At 36.4% G+C, this 18,770-nt stretch overlaps 1 protein-coding gene and 1 long non-coding RNA gene across 2 annotated transcripts in view; both read right to left on the minus strand.

Moving 5' to 3' along the window:
• Positions 1 to 18,770, minus strand: part of LOC125226582 — a 509,615-nt gene that overhangs the window by 209,693 nt on the left and 281,152 nt on the right. The window lies entirely within an intron of this gene.
• LOC125226586 lies at positions 3,560 to 16,798 on the minus strand. The gene is made up of 4 exons (XR_007177088.1): positions 16,684 to 16,798; positions 7,561 to 7,695; positions 7,312 to 7,402; positions 3,560 to 3,637 (listed from the first exon to the last, which is right to left on the minus strand). It is a non-coding gene; the product is annotated as an uncharacterized LOC125226586 (long non-coding RNA).

Consider the following 18,770-nt stretch of genomic DNA (forward strand, 5'->3'; position numbering starts at 1 on the left):
AAGACTATTATTAAACGAATTTTAGCAGCAATGAAGCTTTATTGACAAGCGTTATTTTTGTGAAACCGACATCTACACGTCACATAATGCTAGCTCCACACATTATGAAATAAACGCCACAAATTATAGGAGGTATATACACGTCACCCAATCTCAAGTTGCTTCTAAACCACGCTTACGGATCAAGTCGTAAGTACATTCACACATTTTACAAAATACTTAAATTGAATTTTTTTTTCTCCTACAGAGCCGCCATTCATAGAGTCTGACCGGAAAGTGAAGAGTCGTGAAATGTATGGGGTCTAATACATTCCACGACTCACGACTCCTCACTTTCTGTACAGACACTAGTATACAAGGGGTTTGCATTGAAATTCAATGAGGAGGCACACTCGAAGCTTGTGACAGAGGGCGCCACCTTATAAGTCCATTGCACAGACAAAGAATTTAATACGTGAGAGTGAGAAGAAGATATATTTTTCTCTCTCTCACACATATGAACGACAATGACATGCCCATTATTACACTTACGTACAGGCGCCGCCTAAAATGTCAGTGCCCGGCGGGATAACATGTCAGTGTGTCTCCTCATTCACATTGACAAAATAGCTTGAACATGTTAAATCCATTAAACTGCAATTGAAATTCCTATCTTTTTTGTGCCAATGTTTTCATTTCAATGACATACAAACACAACTATTAAATATGTGTTTGTATTGTTTATATTTATCAAGAATAAATGATTTGTATTATGATAATAATAATGATTTGTATAAGGCGGAAATTAGTTTTTTACCTCACCCACACAAAAAGGGACTTTGTTTTTTTTCTACGAGGGAGCAAACTGACAATTTTCTGTTCGAGAACTTTGTTGTCAGTACAGAATATTAACGCAACGAGTTTGCATACCTTTAAATGTCTGTCACATAATTAATAATTTACATCTTGGGCGTTAACATTTCAATACCTACTATTATCGAAATCCCTCGCTACGCTTAAAATTCAATGTGATTGCCATGCCCACAATATTGCTGCCGATATACAAATACAGTTGTATTTTTATAGCACCCTAAAGAAAAGGATGCATATAGTTTTCTTTGTTCTTGTTTACTGACACACTTGTTTGACAAAGTATAGTACGCACTTACCTACAAAAATATTGACAAAAATGTGCAAACTCTTTGTTGCGTTAGTATTTTACACTGGCAAATTAATTCTACAACACAAAATATTGTACCTATGGTAACACCACATTTGGAGATACTTTTGCATTCGATCGTAAATATAATAGAATATGCCCAATAAAACAACTGAACAAGCTTCGTTAAACTTTATTTGATGTCTTAAATGTTTGTGTCACAGAACACATTTGTACATTTATTTAGTCGCATACATCTGTATACTCCACAACTATTGTTACTATTGCTATTTACAACAGGGGAAGACAATTATATAACTCCGTATAGACAGATAGGAAGAAAACGGCCAAACTCAGAACTATAAAGAAAAAGGTACGGTGGCTTAGATGGCTTTACACCTTTGGGGGGTGCTCGGCTAGATGGCGCCAATATTAGTATTTTACACTTTAACTCATATCAAGCTAAGAATATGGGTCAAATTTTCAAAACTGTGGTTCAAAAGTTTTAAGCCTGTGTCGAGAGATAGCAGTATATGCACTGCACTGCAATTATTACAAAGGGGGAACCTAAGGGCACAGTACAAGAAAGAGCTCTATCTACAGTATGGCCACACCCAGCAATAAACTCTGAACTAATGTAGATACTTACTACAATTTAAATACACGTGACTATCAAATTAAACAAATATCGTGACTATTATTTTGAAAAATCTTATCTCACACTGATACTTAATATTGAAACGCAGTGCCTCTACATGGACTTCATACATAGTTACTATATTCTTCTTTTCATTGACAGAAAAACAAAGTGATGCTCTCCAGCAATGTATTTAAATACAAAATGCAAATACTTTGGTTTTTTACCTATTTCAAATAAAAATACAAAATAGTTTTAGAAAAAGGTATTTGAAATACAAAATGCAAAATAGGTATCTTCAAAATACCTTTATTCAAATAAAATACTTTTTTGACATAAGGTAAAGCTTTTATTCTAAAGATGTGTTTAAAACACAGAATCACCAGATATAGAATTAGCACGTTAAAAAGTGAAGCCAAAAATTGGCTGTCTCCATGTCTTTTACCTAATATTATAAAAATCTAATGAAAGAGTTATAGGGGAAGGTTGCTATCATTGGACCACTTCGCTGCTCTATATATATAGTCGGTGGCAAAGTTCCTTTTACCTTCGTGCCTCGATACCCTCGCAACGCTCAAGATTCCACTTTTTGAACCACTCGCTACGCTCGCGGTTCAATATTGAAATCTTTCCCTTGCTCAGGTATCAATATTGGCACGTCCAGTTAAACAACTACTTTGCCCCCTTGTAAAACAAATAACTATTATTTTTTCAAACTCGGTAAACGTAACAGTCAAGACGCTAGCTTTTTTGAGAAATTAATCGTATTTAATCTAAAGAACCTTCCCTTAAAGTTAACGGAATTCAAAAAAGTAAGTAAGTAAACACTTTATTGTACAAGAAAAGAATACAACACATATAATTTAAAATAGAAACAGGGTGTATAGTTTGCTAACTGGACACCACCCGACTAGTCGGGGCAGAGGTAGACCAAAAAAAACGAGGCGAGATGACCTCGACGTATTTTGCAGCGGCTAGCCGAAGCAGGCGGCAAAACGTGATGGGTGGCGGAAGAAAAGAGAGGCCTTTGCAGTGGGTCACAAATATAGGCTAGGAAAAAAAATTGTTTGCTCTTGCCTGGGGGTTTTTATCTAGCACGAAGTCGAAACTCCAAAACCATGCAGAGTGCGTTTTTAGGGTTCCGTAGTCAACTAGGAACCCTTATAGTTTCGCCATGTCTGTCTGTCCGTCCGTCCGTCCGTCCGTCCGCGGATAATCTCAGTAACCGTAAGCACTAGAAAGCTGAAATTTGGTACCAATATGTATATCAATCACGCCAACAAAGTGCAAATATAAAAAATGGAAAAAAATGTTTTATTAGGGTACCCCCCCTACATGTAAAGTGGGGGCTGATATTTTTTTTCATTCCAACCCCAACGTGTGATATATTGTTGGATAGGTATTTAAAAATGAATAAGGGTTTACTAAGATTGTTTTTTGATAATATTAATATTTTCGGAAATAATCGCTCCTAAAGGAAAAAAAGTGCGTCCCCCCCCTCTAACTTTTGAACCATATGTTTAAAAAATATGAAAAAAATCACAAAAGTAGAACTTTATAAAGACTTTCTAGGAAAATTGTTTTGAACTTGATAGCTTCAGTAGTTTTTGAGAAAAATACGAAAAACTACGGAACCCTACACTGAGCGTGGCCCGACACGCTCTTGGCCGGTTTTTTAAAAATGTAAAAAAAGTACCTACAATTTTTTTTTCATGAATATGTACACTACTGTACTGTAAACACCACAATCAGAAAAGGTATCCGGGGGTGGCACATGAGGAGTCCACGACGGTCCTGGTCAGTTCCATGTCGCTAATAGGTCCGGGTTCTCCATTTTAGTAGTAGCTAGGTGCTCCGCATTCCTGTGATAATGGTGATTTAGTCAATGAACATTAATTAACAGTTATTTGTTATGCTAGGGGGCAAAGTTGTATTTTAACGCCGAGTGTGGAATTGAAAAATGAGCAAGTGAAAGGATTCTATAGTTGAACCACGAGCGAAGTGAGTGGTTCGAGAATAGAACTCTAAACTTGCGTGTTTTAAAACACGAGAAGTAAAATACATTTGCACCCGAGTGTAACAGAAAACTTTTCCCCTCACTATAGCGAGGAAACTACAACGCAAAAAATGCGTTTATCACTGCTTCCAGTAGTTCCACAGGTGGTAAATCATCTTTATTACTAGATTCACCTACATTTATCAATTTTAAAGCAGTTAATTTGACTTTATTCAAGGTCAAATTACTTTACCCACTAGTGGATAAAATGCGTTTTTACCCGCTGGTATTAAAGGACAAAACACGTGTTTCCGAGCTAGTGAGGGGGAAAATGTTTTTTCATCGCACTCTATTGCTATTTTGCACTTAATACATGCCAAGTTGCGCTTTCGCTTTCTCCCAGACCGGACTGTAGCTCCGGTTAAAAAGCCGTAATATAAGTAGTTCTCGAGATATTAAGTTATGTGACAGACGGACGGACACACAAGACGGACGGAACGGCACCATAAAGGTTCCTTTTGTACCTTTTTGGTACGGAACCCTAAAAAACCGCCGCTTTTGGAGTTCTGGTGAAAGGTACTTACGAATGTTGAATAGGCTACTTGCCTCCTAGTCAAATCAGCTTCCCTTTAAGAACTGTCAAAACGAATTTTAACGTTTTGCTAATATGAAATCGAATTGAGTGACGTCACGTTCAACTTATTTACTTTATATATTTCTACCTGACGAATTAAATAGAATTTGTATTTAAAAATAACTTCTATCCATGTTTTCCTTATATTTATCTGATGCTTTATTTCGTGCATGGTATTAAATAATTTATTTTAAGTAGAGTCAAGTTCCATGTTGTGTAGAAATGTGTATTTTTTAAAACTGCTTTCAATGTCTGGTTATTTGATGGAAATACAAATGAATACATCAATAACGTATACCTACCGTTAAGGTTTAGGGAGTTCCCTCAATTCGTCATGAATCCAATATCCGACTACCTATAAGAAATCGAGTTTGACAAAATTTGAGTTAAAAACTCAATATGCTTAGCAAACAAAGATCCTTTTGTGTCGTCTTTGAGAAGTTTCGTTCTGATCATCATAAGCAGTTCCACTGCACCAATCCCAAACTCAAGTAATTTTGGAGAAAATAGGCTGTGACAGACGGACAGACAGGCGCACGAGTGATCCTATGAGGGTTCCGTTTTTCCTTTTTGAGGTACGGAATCCTAAAACCAAAGTCATAATAAGTGTCTCGTTCAAATTTGAGTAGTTCCGTTCTGATCATCATCAGCAGTTCCACTGCACTAAATGTCACTGTTCGGTACGGTCGACTACAAAGAGATGTATCCATTTCTCACCTTATTACGATGCAAGAAGCTGAAAAAGTGTATACATCTCTTTGTAGTCGACCGTACGTAAACGCATGCTGTTCTTATAATAACACAAAAACCAATATATGTATACCTGAATAAATTAAAGTTATGGTCTTTGGGAGCCTGGGGTCTGCTTTGACAATCAATCCCAAGATTTGGCGTAGGCACTAGTTTAACGAAAGCGACTTCCATCTGACCTTCCAACCCGATGGGTAATTAGGGCTTTATTAGGATTACCCGGTTTCCTCACGATGCTGTCCTTCAGCGAAAAGCTACTGGCAAATATCAAATGACATTTCGCACATAAATTCCAAAAACCTCATTAGTGCGATCCGGGGTTCGAACCCGCGAGCTCTAACGCGACCACTGTTCTGAACGTAAATGCATACTGTTCTTATAATAATACTAAATTAAGTCACTATACGTGTGTCGTCCAGATTTGAGGAGTTCCTTTATGACCATCATCAGCAGTTCCACTGCACCAAATGTCACTGTTATGAATGTACTTAAATTAAAGCTATTCTCATATAAATACCAAATTCATTGTAAGTGTGCCGTGCAGATTTGAGGAGTTCCATTCTGATCCATTTCCATCATCATCAGTTCCATTGCACTGAGTTCCACTGTTGTGAACATAAATGCATGCTGTTCTTATAAAAATACCAAAGTCACTATGAGTGTGCCTTTCAGACTTGAGGAGTTCCGTTCTGACCATCATCAGCAGTTCCACTGCACCAAATGTCACTGTTCCGTACGTATATGCATGCTGTTCTTATAAAAACACAAAAATCACCACATGTATGCCTTCAAGATTCGAGGAGTTGCCTTGATTTCTCCAGGATCCCATCATCAGAACTGGGTTTTGATAAAAATAGGACTAATCTCAAATCTGTATACATATATACATTCAATCAAAAAAAAAATGAAATCGGTCCTGTAACAACGGAGAAATCGACAACATAAAGAAACCGGTCAAGTGCGAGTCGGACTGGCCCACTGAGTAGTATCCGTACAAACTTACAAAAGTTAAAATAATCTCATGTATCTCATATATGTACCTATAACTTTAAAGATTTGACTATAATTACCTATAGGTATCGGTGAATTCGCTAACTAATTTGCGCGACCTGTTTAGTATGTTAGTTTTTCAGGGATAATTATTTCTTAATGTTAACTCATTTGCATAGTTTAATCTTTATTTAGAAGAGATTTTTTTACGTATAATCTCGTATTCATTTGTAGTTCGATCTGTTCGATAAAATCCGCAAGGGTGGTTAAATTGAATTTTAAATCTGATTAGTTTTTAAAACCGAAATAAATTACACATATGAAAGAAAAAGTGACCAAGGCCTCCAGTGCCTGAGGCTGGAATCGAACCAACGTACCCTGCAATCGTGGCAGATGCCTATTTCCGCTCGGCCACCCAGGTCACAGATGCTGAGGTCGAAATTATCTTTCATATGAGTAATCTATACAAGGACTCGCAGCGCCCTCTGACCATCCCTAGAACCTTCCTTCCTTGACAGATTTGAGGCGGCGGTTAAAAATAGTTTTGATATGTACAATTTGAGCTTTTTCATACGATACCCCACTTGACGTAGTAGCTTGACATGATTTACAGTTTGCCATTAGAAGTTAAAAATGTTCATACCTGTTCCAAATTTCAAATCGATAGCAAAATTACCTAGTTCTCGAGATATTTAGAAATATGACAGACAGACAGACATACGGACAGAGTGGGACCATAAAGGTTCCTTTTGTACCTTTTTGGTACCTACGGAACCCTAAAACCAAAAAAAATACAGACGAATTGAGAACCCCCTTCCTTGAGATTTGGAGCGGCGGTAAAGTTAAAGAAAAACATGAACCCTAATAATTATATAACCTCCTTTATTTTCGATAAAAAAAGTCTGTTAAAAAAGGGACATAACTCTTTTCAACTAATCAGTTCAGTATTTTTTTTATGAATTCAAGCTTTTATTTTTATAAATTTAACCCTTAAATGCATGACCTTGACAAAGATTAATTCAAATTTGTATTTTGACATGCTGTCATTACAGTCAAAAATAGATGATGCATATATACATCGCTGTGCATTAAAGGGTTAAGTCGTTTTTCCTCTATTGTTGGCATTGTAGATACACAGATATTTTCAATTTTGTTAAACTTATTACCTGGCTCTCAGATTCTCCGCTCATTGTAGCTGCTTCCGTGAACGTCGGCGATTCTTGACGTTTGGGTTCCGACGCGCCTTCATCATTAAATCTGCAATAATAATGATCACGAATAAATCAGAAGTTTCCAACCATTGGCGTGTGCAAAGGGCTTGGCACTTGGCAGTAATAGTTATTCGTTATACAAGGGGGCAAAGTTGTATTTGAACGTCGAATGTGGAATTGAAAAACTAGCAATTGAAAGGATACCTGCGTTTCACGATAAAATATCAAGAGCCAACACCATGACAGCTCCTCGAAACAATCACTAGTCCTTGTTCCAGGAAGCCCAGGAGATCCGAAAATTGGTCCTGGACAAATCGGCCTTGGTCCGATGAAGAATCACTGTAACATAAAAAATAAATTTACAAGTTAATTAGTGTTAATTTACAAGAGAAAATGCTTGAGTTGCTAAAAAATCCCTCAACTCTTCATGGATTCCAACATCAGAACAGCGCAGGTTTCGACATGTCACAAAAGAACGCCACCTCAATAAGTCAATACATAGGCAACAGAACCCTAGGCGTTACGGGGCCCGAATAGAAGGGGCAAACTAAGAAAGAGGTAGCGCAATATCATTTTTAGGGTTCCGTACCAAAAAGGTACAACAGGAACCCTTATGGTGCGACTCTGTCCGTCTGTCTGTCCGTCTGTCGCATTCCTAAATATCTCGAGAACTACTAATGCTATCAACTTAAAATTTGGAATAGTTGTGAACATTGTGAACCTCTACAAATAGAACATATAATTTTTTTTAATTTATTAATTTTAATTGTAGAACATGGCCAAAATGAAAGGGGGGCAAACTGTAAATTTCAAGTTACTAGGTCAAGTGGGGTATCGTTAGAAAGAGCTCAAATTGAACGTAAATAAACTATTTTTTAAAAAAATTTTGTTGTGGAAAAAAAAAGAATTTTGAAGGAAAATGTAAAAAAAAATACCGTTCCCCCTTTTCCCCGTTCCCCGTTCCTTATCTCCGAAGTTTACCAACGAAAAATTATGAAAATTTTAGGAAACATTTGTTTTATGCTAAATATTACAGGAAAAATATAATCGTGTTTGTATCTTGAAAACCTTTTTTTTAATTCACAAAAAACTTTTCAGATTTTTACTTTTAATTTACCCACCTTTGCGGATGTATATAGTACTTCAAATTAATACGAGATGTTACGTAAATCAAATTCTTTCCAATAAAGTAAAAATTGTTTAAATCGGTTAACATTATAAAGAATAATCCCTGAAAAACCAACATACTAATATGGTCGCGCAAATTAGTTAGCGAATTCACCGAGAGATGGCGCTATACACAATAATGCTCATTAGTACCTATACTTTTGTCTTCTAGTCAAGTCGTTAGAGGTATGTGAAAACGTGAGATTATTTTAACTGGGGAGTTTGAAAGTTTGTACGGAACCCTCGGTGGGCGATTCCGACTCGCACTTGACCGGTTTTTTTAAATTTGTTTTAGAAAAACGTCACTTTTATTCGAAAACTTTTTTACAAACCTATTTAAGTTTAGAGAAAAAAGTTTTGTACCGAACCGAACTTATCCAACGACTATAAGGTAACGGGCCCAATCATGGACAGTTTAAGATGAAATTTTGCCTATTTTCGATATTTCACTGAAACATGTAAAAATTCTACCGCTAAACGTGTTAAAACTTGAATGTCTTATCTTTCTTTTACATTTCCAGCGCATTGCAGAATAGATACTCCTATTGGTTTCTTCATAATTAACAAATTAAAGCAAGGTGATTTTTCTCCAATCATGGACGGCAGTTCTCCAGTAATGGATCCCCCATTATGAACGGTGAAATAAGTTTAAAAATTTACATTTAAAGCAAACTAATACTCAATGAGACAATTTTATATACCCCAAATAAAATTAGTTTGGGTTATTTTAACATAGGATTGTTTCTTGTAAATTTTGGTTTTTGTAAATTGTTCCTTGTCCACGGAACGGAGGTACGCAGTTTTCCGGGTCCAGTTATGGACACTCGCAAAATAACACAATTTCTTTATATCTTTGGAGTAACAAACTAGTATGTTTTATACCTTATCTCATGGTTAATACAGTAAGTAAAACTCATTCAAGTTTACACCGAGTATTATTTTTTTTATTAATTTATACATGAACTCTACTCTCTTAGCAACCTTATTTAATGAGAATTTTTACTAATATTTTTTTTCAGTAAACTGATGACTTTTATCTAGCCGCCAAATCCTTCAGAAATAACCGAATTAAATGAAACGTCAAAATTAAGCAGCTCTATTACTCTTGTTTATGGTACAATGCCGTCAATTTTTAGGAACTAATTTCAAATTATTATTTTTAAGGATTTGTCCATAATGGTATCACCGTCCATTATGGGGTATTTTACATTATACCAAGAACCATTTAATACAGGACCAGCAGAGTCCATACTAAATACCGTACCCCAGCTGGCAGCCGTCAATCTATGTCGCTAGATGTCACTAAGAGTGTCATTTGAATAAAAATGTCGTTATTTAACACGTTCACTGCGGAGCCGGATTTTGTGAACTCGCTCTCAGTGCGTTACAACCCATGAGAGTCCTGTATTGAGCTTTCTCTCTGTGCGGTACAAGTCAATTACAGCTTGTAAGGAGGGTTTCATATTTTACCTAAAATACCTTTACCAGATACACATTTATTAAATTTTATTGAAACAATATTTAGTCTAATAACTAATCTACACAATACTGTCTTCGCCGAAGTTGATGACTGTTCGTTTAGATTTTATAGACGAATTAATTAACAGGTCAAAATTGACTTGTGCCGCACAGCCAGAACGGGCACAGGTAAAAATGTCGATGATTTAGTAGTGATGAGGAAAATAAACGAACTAATATATCGATCCAATTCTTACTTTCTTTACCTTTAATGTAACCAGATTTTTATATACAACCAAAACTTTTAACTTTGCTCTTAACATTATTTAAAAAACGATTTTTAGAAATTTTAGTAAATATTTTGCATCAAGCAATTTGAACTTTTTACAATATATTTTTACGTAATAATATTTAGCAAAATTGTAAGCGTTTTGCGTATAAAAGCGTTATATTGTATTTAACGAATTTCATTTAAAACAATCGAAACACATTTTTTCACCACAAAATAACGTGTGGATTGATAATATGGTAACAACACTAATGCATTTTGCACTTTGCTCCAGTGCTATACAAGGTCGTGCGTAACAGGTCATTAAAGGCCCTGTTCCGCACCGAATAACAAAAGTCTAAGACTGGTACGAACAGGACATATGTGACCTGTTTATTAATTTATATGCTGTCAAATAGAGTGTAAAATGATAAATATAAACGTATACTTGACTATATAAAAATAATAAAATATAACAATGATATGGGCTTCGCACCAGGGTAAAGTTGCGCATTTCTGTCGCCGCACCAGGGGGAAGTCCAGAACAGGGTCAGAATGACCTGTTTCGCAGTGAACGTGTTAAAAAAAACCGGCCAAGAGCGTGTCGGACCACGCTCAGTGTAGGGTTCCGTAGTTTTCTGTATTTTTCTCAAAAACTACTGAACCTATCAAGTTCAAAATAATTTTCCTAGAAAGTATTTATAAAGTTCTACTTTTGTCATTTTTTTCATATTTTTTAAACATATGGTTCAAAAGTTAGAGGGGGGGGGACGCACATTTTTTTCCTTTAGGAGCGATTATTCACGAAAATATTAATATTATCAAAAAGCGATCTTAGTAAACCCTTATTCATTTTTTAATACCTATCCAACAATATATCACACGTTGGGGTTGCAATGAAAAAAAATATCAGCCCCCACTTTACATGTAGGGGGGGTACCCTAATAAAACATTTTTTTCCATTTTTTATTTTTGCACTTTGTTGGCGTGATTGATATACATATTGGTACCAAATTTCAGCTTTCTAGTGCTAACGGTTACTGAGATTATCCGCGGACGGACGGACGGACGGACGGACGGACGGACGGACAGACAGACATGGCGAAACTATAAGGGTTCCTAGTTGACTACGGAACCCTAAAAATACGCACGCGGTAGTTCAACGGCATTACAAATGATACAGTAAAAAGTATATAGATGACGCTAGGGGCCCGTGTCATGTTTCAGTCCCTGTTTACAACGCAAGCCATCGGCATCGTTCTTATTTTGAATTATGACAGTCATCCAAAAGAGTACCATACTGTCAAATTTTCTATCGCTTTCATTTTGAGCGTGACGTCAATGATTAGTAATATTACTTTCAATATATTTCAAATTTATATTTTAAATGAGGCCATTTCGAATAGTGTTTATGATTATGATAGATATCATGTTGACAATCAATCTCCGTCTCGCTCGCACCAATCCTATATTTGTACGAGTGCGACCGAAACGAGTTGAGTATTATTTAAAGATTTTTGAATGTGCAAAATCCATGAAGAATAGAAATAAAGGAGCAACCTCTTTAAGTATCAGAAGTGTACATATAAAAGAAAAGATAGGTGGCGCTGCAATCGCAGGTGCATAAGGGTTTGACAATCTCTTTGCCTTCTCGGTAGTGAGTGACCCCGCCTACGGAGCAAGGGGTCCCGGGTTCAAATCCTGGTGAGACCTTTATTATTTTTTTCTACTAATATTTTTCTTTAATTATTTTATTTTTTTAATGTCCAAAAATATTTTTTTGTTTTGTTACAACTTTTTTAAATTTCATTTGCAAGACTTACAACATTACTGAAGAATCCTAAGATGGGGCAAACAATGTAAAAGGGCTTAAGTTAACATTTGTATGAATAAAACAATAAATAAACACAAATAAAATACACAAAAAGAAAATAAATGTATAAAAAAAAACAAAAAGCAGGAAGATCGCTGTCAGAATTGAACCCGAGAACATCTGCGTACGAAGCCAGCGCACTACCACGGGACTACGTCTTGACTTGCTCAGTCTGACGAAATTAGCCTAGAGAAAAGAACGTCTAATGTCATCTCACATCGCTGATCATTGAGCGAGACATGCGCTCCAAGCGGAGATATTTGTAACTGCAATTATAAAGGCTCAGCCGGTCATTTTTGCGACTGTTCTACTTCGACAGACTTTCCTCCTTATCTCTAGTCTCCCTGGCAAAATCTTATTGGTAGTTGTCACAAAAACCTACTTTTTCCATAAAGCCTGGCTTCCACATATGCGGAATCGAGCGGCGTCGAGTCGAGTTTTCATCTTATACATTTGAATGCTATTCGACGCATCATGAGAAATGCAAAATACGAAAGTATAGCTATTAGTAAACTACGTAATAATTTATGGCAGAAGGTCCTTTAAGTATTAGGGACTGAATAAATTAACCGACTTGGTATTACAGGGATCTTAACTCTTCTTACGCCAGAAGAACTGTGTTGAAGGACCAGCGAGTACGTAGTTCCTGACGAACTATTGTAATATAAAATAAAATAAAACGGAAAAATAAAATTATGGTACCTAATTGATGCGTGCCGAACTTACTGCTGTTGTTTTCTCGACAGTTCAGCGGGCGGCCACCCTTTCGAATATTTACTTGGTTCACTCTTTCTTGTGTACACTCGCGAATCGTTATTTATTTAATTAATAATTATAACTTTATTCGTCGTTGCGGATATTTTTTCACATTGACATCGAATGTCTTTTAGTTTAGCAGATTGACGTATTTTCTTATATTTTTTAAGAAGGTCGGCAAAAAGGCGGGTGACATGACAAATAAAAATGAGGTTGAACCTATCATAATAGACCCAGAGCCCAGGCCCGCCAGACCTTCCTCAAATTCTCAAGGATGAAACTTTGGGACAATGTAGAGTTCATATCGGCGGTTAATGTGTGCATATTTTCTAGTTCGGCCCATCGGCCAATTTTTTGCTATCAAGTGATGAAGGTGAAAAAAAAAAGTGCTTACTTTCCTTAAATTCTCAAGGCTGATTTTTATATATGTGTTAGAGCACGTTGTTAGAAATTGGTTATCATCAATGCCAGACCGTTTCCCCCGGCCATAACTTTTACCAGACGCGACAAAGTTGGCAAAAAACGACTCTAACTTACCTCATTTTCTCAAGCCTGATTTTGATATATGATACGCAGGGACCTGTAACTAGACCGTTTGTAAGTAGCCAGACCAATCGGATGGACCCAACCATCCACCAGACCGACTTAAAGTTTCGATATGAGCATTAGTAGAATTGAAATATTCCGGGTCTATAAAAGCTAAAAACTTGAATTTTCTACATTAAGCTACGTGTATATTGTATACTTGACGTAATAAGCGACTTTCAAAAATTTTACTTCTAAGGAAATAAAAAAATGAAAGTTTATATGTGGTGCAAGATTAATTTTAAGCTATGAATTTTATTTAGACTGCGTAAGTACATGTGTATTTTATTATAAATATAACTTTTACCAGACGCGACAAAGTTGGCAAAAAACGACTCTAACTTACCTCATTTTCTCAAGCCTGATTTTAGTATATGATACGCAGGGACCTGTAACCAGACCGTTTGTAAGCAGCCAGACCAATCGGATGGACCCAACCATCCGCCAGACCGACTTAAAGTTTCGATATGAGCATTAGTAGAATTGAAATATTCCGGGTCTATAAAAGCTAAAAACTTGAATTTTCTACATTAAGCTACGTGTATATTGTATACTTGACGTAATAAGCGACTTTCAAAAATTTTACTTCTAAGGAAATAAAAAAATGAAAGTTTATATGTGGTGCAAGATTAATTTTAAGCTATGAATTTTATTTACACTGCGTAAGTACATTCAAGTTTTTAGCTTTTATAGACCCAGAATATTTCAATTCTACTAATGCTCATATCGTAACTTTAAGTCGGTCTGGCGGATGGTTGGGTCCATCCGATTGGTCTGGCTGCTTAAAAACGGTCTGGTTACAGGTCCCTGCGTATCATATACCAAAATCAGGCTTGAGAAAATGAGGTAAGTTAGAGTCGTTTTTTGCCAACTTTGTCGCGTCTGGTAAAAGTTATATTTATAATAAAATACACATGTACTTACGCAGTCTAAATAAAATTCATAGCTTAAAATTAATCTTGCACCACATATAAACTTTCATTTTTTTATTTCCTTAGAAGTAAAATTTTTGAAAGTCGCTTATTACGTCAAGTATACAATATACACGTAGCTTAATGTAGAGACCCGGAATATTTCAATTCTACTAATGCTCATATCGAAACTTTAAGTCGGTCTGGCGTATGGTTGGGTCCATCCGATTGGTCTGGCTGCTTACAAACGGTCTAGGTATAGGTCCCTGCGTATCATATATCAAAATCAGGCTTGAGAAAATGAGGTAAGTTAGAGTCGTTTTTTGCCAACTTTGTCGCGTCTGGTAAAAGTTATGGCCGGCGGAAACGGTCTGGCATTGATGATAACCAATTTCTAACAACGTGCTCTAACACATATATAAAAATCAGCCTTGAGAATTTAAGGAAAGTAAGCACTTTTTTTTTTCACCTTCATCACTTGATGGCAAAAAATTGGCCGATGGGCCGAACTAGAAAATATGCACACATTAAACGCCGATGTGAACTCTACATTGTCCCAAAGTTTCATCCTTGAGAATTTGAGGAAGGTCTGGCGGGCCTGGGCTCTTGATCTATAAGGAAGAGCGAACGGGATGGACGATATGAATGATAATGAATGAAAAGGGCGCGAACAAACTGAGTTGCGAAGACTTGGTGTTTTTACAAGTTTTGTTTTTGATGGGATACATACATAACACTAACAAAGTATCTATTGTCTTAGTCCGTTTTTATCCGATCCGATATCGGATGTCGGAAGGATTTAAATGGAAAAACCGGCCAAGAGCGTGTCGGGCCACGCTCAGTGTAGGGTTCCGTAGTTTTCCATATTTTTCTCAAAAACTACTGAACCTATCAAGTTCAAAATAATTTTCCTAGAAAGTCCTTATAAAGTTCTACTTTTGTGATTTTTTTCATATTTTTTAAACTTATGGTTCAAAAGTTAGAGGGGGACGCACATTTTTTTCCTTTAGGAGCGATTATTTCCGAAAATATTAACATTATCAAAAAACCGGCCAAGAGCGTGTCGGGCCACGCTCAGTGTAGGGTTCCGTAGTTTTCCATATTTTTCTCAAAAACTACTAAACCTATCAAGTTCAAAACAATTTTCCTAGAAAGTCTTTATAAAGTTCTACTTTTGTGATTTTTTTTATATTTTTTAAACATATGGTTCAAAAGTTAGAGGGGGGGACGCACTTTTTTTCCTTTAGGAGCGATTATTTCCGAAACTGTTAATATTATCAAAAAACGATCTTAGTAAACCCTTATTCATTTTTAAATACCTATCTAACAATATATCACACGTTGGGGTTGGAATAAAAAAAAATATCAACCCCCACTTTACATGTAGGGGGGGTACTCTAATAAAACATTTTTTCTCATTTTTAATTTTAGCACTTTGTTTGCGTGATTGATATACATATTCGTACCAAATTTCAGCTTTCTAGTGCTAACGGTTGCTGAGATTATCCCCGGACGGACGGACGGACGGACGGATGGATGGACGGACAGACAGACATGGCGAAACTATAAGGGTTCCTAGTTGACTACGGAACCCTAAAAATGATCTTAGTAAACCCTTATTTATTTTTAAATACCTGCCCAACCCAACAATATATCACACGTTAGGGTTGGAATGAAAAAAAATATCAACCGCCACTTTACATGTAGGGGGGGCAAACTAATAAAATATTTTTTTCATTTTTTATTTTTGCACTTTGCTGGCGTGATTGATATACATATTGGTACCAAATTTCAGCTTTCTAGTGCTAACGGTTACTGAGATAATCCGCGGACGGACGGACGAACGGACGGACAGAAAGACATGGCGAAACTATAAGGGTTACTAGTTAACTACGGAACCCTAAAAACAAGTAAAAATATAGGTGAAATTATGTTTTTTTCAACTCCCGGGTTGCAAAACAATGCCATCTAGTTTTGAACCAAAAATTGAGCTTTTTTCAGGGGTACGCTTTTTTGTATGAGCTATGTCAGTCCAGTATTAAATGGTTATTGATTATACTAATATAATATAGCAATACCCATGACGAATTTGTGTCAAATGTCAGATTCCAAATTGAACATTAATTTTGAAATCAGCAGCCCCGAAACCTAATTTACGACACTCCCATGACGACACAAAAGTTAGGAAAAAATGGGTTCTGTAATGAAATGAATGATAATTATACTAATGGTGAAGATGTGAACTTAAAATATAGCTTTTTTGGCTCACCTTAACTATAAACTGAAATAGACCTACCATAACTACTTACATAATTTGCTAACTGCCGGACAAGCGCTTGACGAGCAGCGCGACCCAGCTGCAGCTCTTTGTTTAGCCAACACCTGTCAGGAGCCATTGCCAAATAAATATCAGCATTCTGCTGATGGGCGTCAAACTCCGCCGCTAATCTCTGCTCCTGCTGCTGCTCCTGTTCTTCGTGTCGGTTCAGCGGAGGCAGTTCACAATTCGCTTTGTTAGAGATTGTCAAGCACACAACACGTGTTAACGATCTTAGCTGCCTCTGCTGGCTTGTAGTGCAGTTTCTCCATTGACGACAAACACTGCCAACTGATTTTTAGTCGCCCAAAACACCGCTCTATACAGTTGCGGGCTCGAACTTGTAAAGCGGTATAACGAGCTTCTGGAGATCCTACAGGTGCATTCAAAAAGTCAGTGCATCCATCAGTAGTGTTTGCCTCTGTGGGTAAGCTGAATCACCTGAAAGAATATAAAAATGTATGGCTGTGATATATTGAAATATACAATTATGCTACGAGATAAAGTGTTTTGTCTAACAGTTCTTACTTAGAGTGATATTTAAATTGACTAAACAATAAATCACACGTGCACGGAAGAAGATATTACACAGAAGATACTATATTTCTTTTAGACATTTGTCAAATTTATGTCACGTTAGCTTTTTTTTAAATATAAAATTATCATATCTACGTTTTCATGATGGGTCTACACCGACGCAAATGCACGTCATTCTTGTTTATTTTAATAATGCCAACGCCATCTTGCGACGAGTAGAGGAACCAAGTTGTGCCGAAAAAAACTTGCAATTTACTCTTTGGTACGACAAAATCCCCGTCTAATTGTCATAAACCAAACATGGCGGCCATACCCATCGACAAAAAAGTCTATATACTGTGCCATTCAGGAGAACGCATGCCTTGGTTCGTATTGTCAGGCCATGAGAGATTAAATTCGTGTAAAATTACGCAATTCATATCTTTGTAATGATATGATGATTCGAATTGCAATCTCATTCTGTCACTTTGACACAAGAGTAAAATCAAAGTAGAATCAATACTAGAGTCGTGACACGTTAGCAAAAAGCAGACCAAAAGTATGTACCAAAAGTATTGCCAGTATTACAAGTTTGACCCAAAAAAGGGAATTTAATCGTTTGCCGTGCTTAGGATTTCTACAAATAGGTGTTATTTGTGAATATTTTATCTTTTTTTTAGAAAGGCTCGGACGTATCCCGAAGTTTTGAGTCAAAGAGATTAATCAACTAACATATTTTTAAGCAATATTTTTTTTAATATTTTTTGGTGTAGCTGGCACGACGACGACCGTCTATTAGCAAAAAAACATTTTACTTCAAGTAACAGTGAAAATGGAGATACGAGGTGATAAAAATGTCATATGTTATTTATTTCAAAGATAGAAGTCCGTTCTTTTAAAATACTCAAAACTTAAAAAATACTCCATCAAAAATACCTGTTACAAAAATTTTATCCGGTACATTGCCTGAGCTCTAGTCCCAACCTAGTACCAATCCAGATGACAGTTGCACGTATTCGACAACCCGTGATCCAATCCACTATCATTTGAGAGTCAACGTGAAACGTCAAATTCGCCATGCCGAATTGAGCCCCTGTTTTGCTAGGCCACCAGCGCTTTTTCCCTGAATCACCCTGCATACCTATTTCAAAACTCATCACCGCCATAAAGTGTAACTCCCCTGCCCGGTTTTCCACTAGACTAACCTTTGACTGGGCACATCTCGCTGGTTATATGCAATATCTTTATCCCCCTAAAAAGTAAGGCCCGGAGGCTCTATCAAGATTAGGGTGATAGAAGTTTTGGAGTAGTCTGAACGTAAATTATATGGATTTATTATTGTTGCTAGGATTGTATACATTCTTCGTTCTCTTATTTAGTCGTCAATATCAATGTTTTTGTGTGAAATATAATTTAGATGGAGTTAATAAAATTGGGCCAAGCTCACTTATGGCATTTGAAAATAAAATATATCTGCATTTCTAACATAATATACCTAATCAAACAAATTCTGTAGATCAGATAGGTCGGTGCCAAAAGGAAAGGTTTGATTGAAGTGATATC

This window comes from Leguminivora glycinivorella, chromosome 5 (genome assembly GCF_023078275.1).
Source record: "Leguminivora glycinivorella isolate SPB_JAAS2020 chromosome 5, LegGlyc_1.1, whole genome shotgun sequence".
Taxonomy (NCBI): Eukaryota; Metazoa; Arthropoda; class Insecta; order Lepidoptera; family Tortricidae; genus Leguminivora; species Leguminivora glycinivorella.